This window comes from Corvus brachyrhynchos, unplaced genomic scaffold (assembly GCF_000691975.1).
Source record: "Corvus brachyrhynchos isolate BGI_N302 unplaced genomic scaffold, ASM69197v1 scaffold80, whole genome shotgun sequence".
In the NCBI taxonomy this organism is placed as follows: domain Eukaryota; kingdom Metazoa; phylum Chordata; class Aves; order Passeriformes; family Corvidae; genus Corvus; species Corvus brachyrhynchos.
Window position 1 is genome coordinate 1502001 of NW_008236769.1, and position 10129 is coordinate 1512129.

Consider the following 10129-nt stretch of genomic DNA (forward strand, 5'->3'; position numbering starts at 1 on the left):
ACAACTCTCCATGTGTGAAGACCCACCCAAGAAATACAACTCCTAACAGCTCAGGGTTCCTCTGTCCTGAGAGGATGTACAACATTTAGCTCCCCCAAGCTTCAACCCTGTTGTGCTGGGAGGAGCCCTGAGAGCAGCCGGTCATGTGGAAGGTGCAAGAAAAGGAGCCATCACAGACAGCTGTGAAAGAGGTAACCCTGCTGAAGGAAGACACTGAGAGAATGCTGGCCCATTTTTAATAAGCACAGAGTAGTACTGCTCTCAAAAGCAGCCTCCACAGCAGACAAGAGTAAGATTTCATTAATTCTCTAGTCCCTCATGGCAGACACCTTCAACAGACCAAGTTCTGGCTTATTAGGCTAGGAAAACCCACTTTGTTCCCTATGCAAACCAGATTTAGACATCTGACTTATATAATGGGCCCAAAGTTTATTATGTCAATCCAAACTGATAAGTAATCCCAAAACTGGCAAAAGCAAATGCTTGGCAAGAGCTTTGAATATAAACCAGGCTCTAATTGAAAGCCATGACCATGACTGCAAATAAACCATTTATTCTTTCTTTTACTGTTGCTATCAATGTACATGAGACAATCCTTATCCCACAACTTCCCAATTTCTGCCCCTTTATCAGTGTTCAGAAACAATCCTCAATTGTTATTTGCATTGCACTAGATAGATTGAGGACCCTTTTTTTTCCTTTTTGTAAAACGAGGTGAATGAAACATCCTTGTTCCTGGTTGTGAATAATTCTATAATGAATTATGTTAGTTACATACAGTACCTTTGAGGGGGGAAAACATAGCACTGTTCTCTGAAGGAATTTTCTTGGTTACATAACAGAACTAAACATCATTTGTCTTACCTTTTAACTTTTTCCTGGGAAGAAAGTCTGTATTCTTCAGCTGTGAACTTAGGTTACTGCTTTTTTTCAGGAGTTTTGTTTCATTTTTTTTGTTTCATAGTAAGAAAAATGCACAAGAAGGATACAAAGACAGGGTTCTCTAGAGACTGAGCCACATATTTTATATCAAAAGAAAATTTGTTTCACTGGAATATAAGCAGCACAGAAAATGCTAAATGAGAAGTTTCACTCTACATCTAGACACTTAGGAATAGGCAATTATCCAGCTGGCTAGTCCCTGTTTTGGGGGTTCTTCTGGAGTGCAGGGGTAACTATATCTTTAGCCGCAGACATACTAAAATTCCAGTTAAAAGAAATAGGCAAAAATAGTATATCACTTCTGACTACTACCACAAGCATTAAAAATATTCTTAAACATGTCACTCACCAGGAAATAAACATCAGAAGGAACTGGAAATCACTGCTTTGTCACCACTCAGCTCTGACACTGCTGCTTTTGACCTCCTTGCAGAAGTCCAGCAGCACCTTTCCAAGCACCACCTGCACCAGGGCACACTGTAATGTCCCACAGGATCAGCCAGCTCACTTTGACATAAAACTAGGCATAGGTGCTAGAATCAGCCCAGAGGCCGAGTCCCAGCTGGCACATCTAAAATGATTTCCAACCCAAGGGAAATGAGAGAGGAGTGTTTGAAAAGACCTTGTGTGTAGAGACTTTCCAAATGTTAGTAGCCCTCCTTTAGAGAAACAGAAATACTGACTAGGCTGAAGACCAACAGATGGTGTGGACTGTTGGAGGTGTACTGGAGGGATGATTCTCTCCTTGTTGTGGACTGGGCTGGGCTGGGCTGAGCAGTCCCCATTCCTTTGCTGGTGAGTTTGCACAAACATGACTGTGGCTCTTGTTTTGCTGGGTGGAAAGAGATGTGACTACCACTCATGCCCCACTGCATGGTTGCCTTCCCACTGCTAAAGCCCTCCTGTCAGTGAGGCTTCAAAATGGAGTATGGCTGACCAGTTCACCCAGAAATAGCTCCTCACTTCCCCTCTTCAAATACCTCTTCAAAAGTCTGTCCCATTCATACTCTCACTAGGAGAGCACTCCTTCATCTGTAGTGGGGAAAGCAAATAGAACTCTCTAGATTTTCTTTGATTTGAATGAGAGTGTTCATTGAACAGGCCCTGCTCAGGTAAAGACTGAGAGTTCACCATGACCTTCCACTTCCTTAAAAATACTGCAGGCTGAATAGAGCCTCCTGGCAAGACAGATGAATCCGGTCACTGGCATGTATATCTCAGTGTTGGTACCCTCAAGAGAGAACAGAGACTTATTCTAGCACTCATTTATTATGTCATCTAGTAAGTAACACACAGCAAAGGGACAAACGTGAACCCTTGAATCCCTGTAAGGATGTTTTTTCTCTAGGGCAGGCATGTTAAGTCCAGAGATATCAATACCATAGTGCCTGGTATAATTGAATGAGCTTTGTACCAACACACATGATGATACTACCACCTACACTTCAGACAAGTAGGTACTGATTCTGCAGTGCTCCCAGAGGTGATCTTGTGTACTGATTTATCTAAACTTGAGGAACTAGCTTCAAGACAGCACATAATCCTGAGACACCCTCACACCATATAATCCTTAGCACCTTGATCTGACTCCGGAGTTACCCTGCTTTGAGCAGGGAATTGGATTAGATGACCTCCAAGTGCCATTTACAGTGTATAGTCTGTGATTTCCTGATACCACTGCTTTTGAGACAGAACATTGTGAAGAAGCAATGGAAAGACCTCAGATTTGAGACGGAGGGTTCAATTACAATGAACATAATTCTGGCAAAGACTCTTGATGGCCCTTGTGATCAATGAAATGCAAACACAGTGGAAAAACACTGGATAGATGCCTAAAATTCAGAGCAGACTTGTGGGCTTATGCTTTCACTTTGATGCAAGGATATCCTTTCCTGTGCATAATTCCTCTTCAGAAACTCCCTGTCACTTCCCACAACAGCAAATATACAGAACAACATTCTGCTAAACATAGTATTTCCCCAGATGCCCAGAATCTGCAAATATAAGTGTATATATTCCTTATTTTATATGAAGTATCACTGTGATGTTTTCCACAATGATACAAGATGGTAAAGTCATTAGAATGATGAGGAAGACTTTTAACATAACAGCTAGCATTCAGCACAGAAATATTCATATGAAGCTGTCCATAAACAATACACACTTAGAATACTCAGATCATTTTAAGGGCTGTCCCCTGCTGTGTTTCAGGAAGAGAAGTTTAATGGTAACAGGACAGTCAACACATTAACTAACACTAGAAAACAGAGAGTACAAGTCCTCTGTCCATCCAGGTAAAATTAGCAAAGCAGAGATAAATATTATCATACCTCTTGTATACAGCAGTTTCATAATTTCATAAGCTTTTCATACACAAAGGAGGCTATTCACCCAGAACACAGTGTTGAAAATGTCAGAAGTTATTTTCAGATAGTTGGGATCTGAAAGCCTTGCTTGGGATCTATTTCAGGACAGAGTGAAGAAGATTGCTATACTATAAGTAGAAACTATAATTTTTTCCGTGATTTCCTCAATCTCAAAAATCACAGAGGAGACAAAATTGCTGAATCCTTAAAGAATTAAGTGGTTGAAGGCTCCTCTCTGTTGTAGATACTTGCCCCAAGAGCCATGGTTCTAAGCAAGGCAGTCCTAAATGTCTCTTTGGAATTAAACTGTTTTTGTGGTTATACATTTCTGTACTACGAGCAGAACAGTTAACATGGACACTTGTGGTACTGGCACTGTCTGCCAGCAAACATAAGCAGGAAAAATAATCTAGAAGATGAGAAACTTCACATAGGTTTAGGGCTAGAATTAGAACCTAGTTGTGGAGATTCATGGTAGTTTCAACTGAGTTGCATGCAAACTTATTTTATCTTGGAAGACAGAAAATAACAGGAACAAAATACTTTTTGCTCTTTTGAGACTTAGAGATGATCAGAACTTTAGCTAGACCATGCCATCACAGGAAGATTCCTGAAAAAGGGTGGGCAAAGTGACTGACAGTAAATAGGGCGTGAAATGGGATAAAGTAAGACATCTTTAAAGTTTCTAGGATCCAACAGGGCATACAGATCACAATCCAAGTAGTTCCCAAAGGATGTGACAGTTCACAAATGAATCACAAAGTGCCATCAGCATCATTCAACTGAAACTGGTGACACAATTGAAAAATTGCATTTTTACCTTTATGTGTATCTCTTCTGTGATTCCAAAGGATTGAAGTGAAGGGAAACTTCTTATGTTCTTCAAAATAGTCATTATCTGGTTGTCATGCCTGCCTTGTCAGGAGCCTTTCTAAGCAATAGGCACCCAATGACCTGTGGAAACCAGAACTGCATGTGAACGCTTTTGCATCCCCTAAATAATTTTTCTAATGAATGCAGATGTGACAATTCACTTAATCACATTTTGTCAATTGGGCTTGCTCACTGCCTTTCCTCTTCTCCAAGTCTGATGAGTGATGGTTTTTCTGACTAAAAAAATCCATCCTTGTGTTCTTGTACTGTTAACGGCAATTTTCTATTAGGAAGCCTGGTTCTTACGAGTCAATAATCAGCAGCAAAAGACAGGATGATTATAAACTCCTTAGCTTTTGAAATAAACTGATAGCAGCAAACATCTCTCCTTCCTGCCTGGACTGGAGAGGCAGGTCACTCTCTGATGTTTAGGTACTTCTAACAGAAATGGTTAATTTTATGTGCATCATGATGCATCCAGACAGAATGTCCAGGTATTTCTTTGGAAAACACCTGTCTACTTGTTCTACTTTCTGGAAAAATACAAGAATCATAGCAAACTGCGACATAAAGAAAAGTGGGGACAGTGAAAGGTCCCAAAGCAGAGTATTAATTGTACTACTTAATCAGGTAACAAGCTTGTCAACCTGACAGAAATTCAAGGGATATATTCCCTTTGGACATTAGCAAAGCATTTGGAATTATTTCACATGGGAAACAATTAGTAGCTGCAAGAACTGTAAGCCAAGCATGAAAGTAGCTAAAAGCAGAAATGACAAATGGGAAGTCATTGGCCTGGATGGATTTTACTGGTGGCATTCCTCAAAAGACTGTCTCAAGACAAATTTAACATAATTGTTTGGCACAAAAACCAAAGTATACTAATGAACTTTTCTGATTAAACAACTTGAGAGGCAATGTCAGAGCAAAAGAATAGCTGGAATGGTAGCTATGGGACAAAATTTAACTGCTAAGTGCAATAAGGAATAACAAGTTTTTCCAATGAACCAAAAATTTGTCAACTGAAAGCAACCAGGAGGAATTCTGAGACATATTGGTAGGATTGCCAGACTTTATGGGAATGTGTCCCTCAGATCCTCACAGTTCCTTACAGGCTCCTTCATTTAGTGGTGCTGCTGGCATTGTTGCTTTGATCCAAAAGCACAGAGAGGTAGGCAGGCAGGCAGCAGAGGCCACAAAAACACACAACCCATGCTAAAAACGTACAGAAAATGCAAGGAGTAAAAATGTCCCAAAGGTTCTGATGTGGCACATGGCATTTTGGATTGAACTATAAGCAATTCTTTGTTATATGGAACATCCAGCAAGCCCATGTTAGCCACTCACAGGATAACTCTAAGAATCAGAGGAAGACAGAAGCAGACAGTGACGATTCTAAGATTAGCTGCTTTCCAGGCTTCAGAGGACTCCTAATGATGCTGTTCAGCCAGAAATGGCACAAATTACAGTTCTTGTATGAACCTTTCTCATATCTGTAGATGTGAGGAGTTATGGACCTAGAGATGGCCTGCCACAATCACTGGCACCTGAAAATTCATATATAATAAGTAAGGGAGCAAATACTTCTGGTTAATATCCATAGTGGTTTCTCTTCATTCAGAGTGGAAGAATACATTCCTAAACTGTGTCTGAGCCATCCACTTGTGGATCACTGAGAACTCCTCCTACAGGAATTTCTGAAGCAATGGGAACACCTTCCTCCCCTACCTTGACTGGCATTGCTGATACTCACCTTTCTGAATTATGGGAAGAAGTTGATAGGAGGAACCTTTCCCTGTGACCTGGGCCCTGAAAGACACTTTTCAGCACGAGGTCCTTTCCAGCACAAATTATTCTGTGATGTTTGGCCTCTTAAGGTAGGCTAGAGCAAAGGACAGCTATGTAATTCCTCCTTAGATGCTCTCTTCTCATGATAACCTTTGTCTTGCCTAGGTACTTTCTTTAGGAAGGTTTGCTTCCAATCTGCTGGGGAGGAAACAGAAAAGAGGTCAAGAGGTATCCCAATTTGCTCTGCGAGCTGCAAAGCCTATAAAGGCTGTATTCCAATGGATTTATGTCCTATGTCCCTCATGCTCCCATTCAACTGACCAGTATGCTGTCTCCTCTTCATATCCAGCACTTCCAAGTGTTCCTCCAGGGCTACAGCAGTAACACTCTTCCCAGCAGTATCTCAAGTTCTATCTCGCCTCCTTTCACTGTGCCCCAGCCTCCTCTGCTCAGTGCCTGTAGCTCTCTTAGAAGGCTTTTGGTTACTTTTTTGGTATGCCAAGGTCAAAAGGGAGGACCTATTGTTACAGAAAATAAGGGAAATAGCAACTCAAAATATTGAAAATTGCTGAGTCTCACAAAATTGCTGAGGCACCTGGCCATCAACAAAAGCTGATCACTTTTCTGCTTTTTTGTACAGCTGTACAAAACATTCATGTTGGGTTGGATTTCAACTTACTCAAATTTGCAGATCTTCTAAAAAATATTCGTATTGTGAAAAACAGATGAGTTTTCTGTTTGCCTCCCAAAATATAAAAGTTCCGTTCTCAGAACATAGTATTTCAGCAGTAAAAATACCTGGGAGATTTCATTGTTATTTTATTTTGGAAAAGATTCTTCAAAACATTTTAAATTCTTGAAACCAAAATACCTGATTCTCACACAAATTCAGACCAATTCTTCCTAACCTTGAGGAAAACTTCTCAGACAAGAAAAAAAAAGTTTTCTAGAGCATCAAGAAACCCCACACTACTTTATTTACCTTCAATTGCAAAGAAGGGGAGCACTACTTATGGCTATTTTACAGATGGAACTGAAGCTCAAAGGCTGAATTACTTACCGGCTGCCAGACAAAAGCGTGGTGGAATGTGGAACTGACTACAACAGTCCTGTTTTCCAAGACAGTGTCTTAAACACTGCACCATTTTTCTTGCAAGGCCCACACAGTCTGCACTATGGAGAAAGAGACCTCGGATCACAGGGTGCTAAGGTTTGACCTGAACTTTGTGTTTTGCACTCACCTGTTGTACACTGTCCACCTAGAAACAGTATATATTCCACAGCACTTTCTCAGAAGCTGGAGAATAATTTCTTTCCACTAGCAAACATACTTTTTGGGTTGTGTGGCACAACAGAAAAAGCCAATACAGCTTTTCATTTACTGCTGTGTCTGCATGTTAACATGAAGGTCAGTAGGAGTGTACATAGTACAGAGAAAATGAGTAGTTAATTATTGCTAGACTGCAAGAAGGGAAAATACATGCTTTAATTTGGTTTCGAAAAGAGCAAATCATGAGAACAACTTCTTCTTCTGGACTGTTTTTTTGTAGGAGGGCATATATAGAGTAAAATCCACGATAACTGGAGACTCTTTGATGTGCTTTGAGTATCACAGATAAGAAAATCCCCCCTCATCATTTGGAATAATCTCAGTAAATAAATACAATATTCACCAAGAAAAATCCCACTTGATTTTTCAAAATCCTGTGGGATTTCTTTTGCTGAATATTGTATTCATTTATCAAGATTGTTCCTTCTCACACGTGTATAATCTGGCAATTTGCCCATATCTTTTGCCATATTTACTCCTTCTCAAGTGTTTGTACTTGAGGGTTTCATTGCATCATCAACAGTCTGCAATGCTTCAAAACTAAGCTGTGTTTAGACCAAAATGCCAGAATTGCTCTTTATGGAACAAGTTTTAATAATTTCAAAACATCAGCATATAACAGGCCTAAACTTAGTACAACCAGTTTCTGTTGGGATCCCAAACCACTGTTTAAAACTTTTCTTCAGTCCTTCAAGGGCTAAAGGTATATTTGCTGTTCACTATATAAGGTATGTTTACTACAGTCCAGCTATAGTAAGTAAGCAAAATGCATTCATAGAACAGATATTTTAAAATATTCTAAGAAGGCATTTTTATCAAAACAATCAGAACAACTTGACCAAAACCAGCAAATTTAGTTGCTCTGCAGAACACAGGCCTAGTCCCTCCCAATCACCAAATTAATAGTAGTTGAAGGTTATGAAAGTAGCAAAGAGCTCTTACTTCCAGAGCAAGGTAAGAATTCTGGAGAGCACAATTCACTACACTGAACTTCACCTGTCACTGGGTAGCTGGAAGAAGAGGCTTATGTCAAGCATCCACGAGCAGAACAAAGCAGTGTCTCAAAGCCAGCGGCAGGACTAGGACTTACCACATGAGATCAGCCAAGTCTCCAGGCAGCTGGCGCACGCCAGAGCAATCAGAAAATTTCAGTGTACATTCTGGATACTTATTGCAGTACATTCCTTATTGACTTTACAGTTTTACCCAGACAGATAGCAAAAATTTGAAAAAGACATTCACCATCCTAATGCTTTAAAGACATGATCGATCGGCCCATTTTATTAGGTGGAACACGAGTGGGAAGTGATGCTCATTAATACCAAGGTACACCATTTTTAGAGTTTAGATTCACTTCATAACACTCAGCTGATATGAACTGCTGCAAATTCTGTACAAATTGGCAATTACAAAACTTACCAAGCTTTTCTGCACCATAAGAGATTAGTGATCATGACCAACAGACATGTATAGTTCTATAAATACTAAGTAACTGAGTTCAGGAACTCATGTTTTGCAACATTTAAGTAATATGAAGGCAAAAGGCTCAGCACCTGCCACCCGCAGCCACTGTTCAGAAGTCATCTAACTTTTTATTGGCAAGATCCAGACCCAGCAAATTGCTCAACTTCACAAAGTAAACGAGTAGCAGAGATTGTCTTATCTCTTAACCCCAAACTAAGTAATTTCACATTCTCTGTCACATCATTTACCTTGATGGTTCCACACTACCATGATGTATATTTTTAAAGCATTTGTGTCACCAAGTGACAGAAGCTGCATAATTGAGCAATTCCCACATTCTCCTAAAAGTCTTCATTTTGCAGCTTGTCAGTTACAGATGGAGTTATCTGCATTTCAGCATTGTTTTATTTTCACTGAGGAGGAATTTCAGATGAAAAAACTTTGTTGAAATGGTCTGAGGCACTATGTTTTGTTCAAGAAAACAAAAAAGCAAGGCTCCCTCATTTTTTCAGTCTCACTGAAGAAAGGTTTAAATGATAAAAACCTCTTCATTTTTCAGCTCTATTCTTCTTTCTGCAGCAAACTCTGAATTACCTTTGTGACAATGTTGCTCTGTTCTCTGTAGTGAAAGTTCAAACTGAAAGAGGGTAGGTTTACATGAGATATGAGGAAGAAATTCTTCACTGTGAAGGGTGATGAAGCACTGGAACAGATAGTTCCAAGAAGCTGTGGATCCCCCATCCCTGGAAGTGTTCTAAGCCAACCTGGATGGAGCCCTGAACAGCCTGGTCTAGTGGAAGATGTCCCAGCTCATGGCAGCAGGGCTGGAACTAGATCATCTTTAAGGTGCCTTCCAACCCAAACCAATCTGTGATACCCGAGAACTCAAAGGATTCAAACATGACCACATTTTCCCAGAAAGCAAACAGAAAATATTCTGATGCTTAGAGTGATAACAGAAGACTAAATAAAAAGTAACTCAGAGGAGGAAAGGTGTGTCTGAGTGGGAGAGTAGTGACAAAGACAGGTAGAAATGGAACAGCAAGTAGCAGAATGGCAGTTTGGAAAATAACACTGAAAACATGGAGTCTTTCATCTGTTGTCCCAATAAACTGTGTGATGTCCAAAAAATAACAAACATCTGCTAACGTTAGGAATAACACTCTCTGCGCATACATTTTTCAAAACATACAGGATCCTGCAGTGGTCTTTAAAATGTTTTATGTCATAATGCTACTTACTTAACGACATTAATTTTCTCCAAGTTGAGTCTGTTTTGCCTGCAAAAGTAACTGGTAGGCAATCTCCTTGTGCTTATCCAGACACATGAGCTTTGTCATTCTGTTTACTCCCCCAGCCCTGTGGA

General features: G+C 40.1%; 1 long non-coding RNA gene across 10 annotated transcripts in view; it reads right to left on the reverse strand.

Moving 5' to 3' along the window:
* The window catches only part of LOC108445032, a 77621-nt gene extending 68002 nt beyond the window's left edge, over positions 1–9619 (reverse strand). For 6 of the 10 annotated variants that reach the window (XR_001859766.1, XR_001859770.1, XR_001859769.1 and 3 more), the window contains exons 1-4: positions 7030–7204; positions 6291–6487; positions 5935–6164; positions 4129–4262 (exon numbers count right to left, since the gene is read on the reverse strand). This is a non-coding gene — a long non-coding RNA (uncharacterized LOC108445032). The other 4 variants (XR_001859762.1, XR_001859765.1, XR_001859764.1 and 1 more) reach the window with 4 other exon arrangements.
* Positions 9620–10129: the final 510 nt, after the last annotated feature.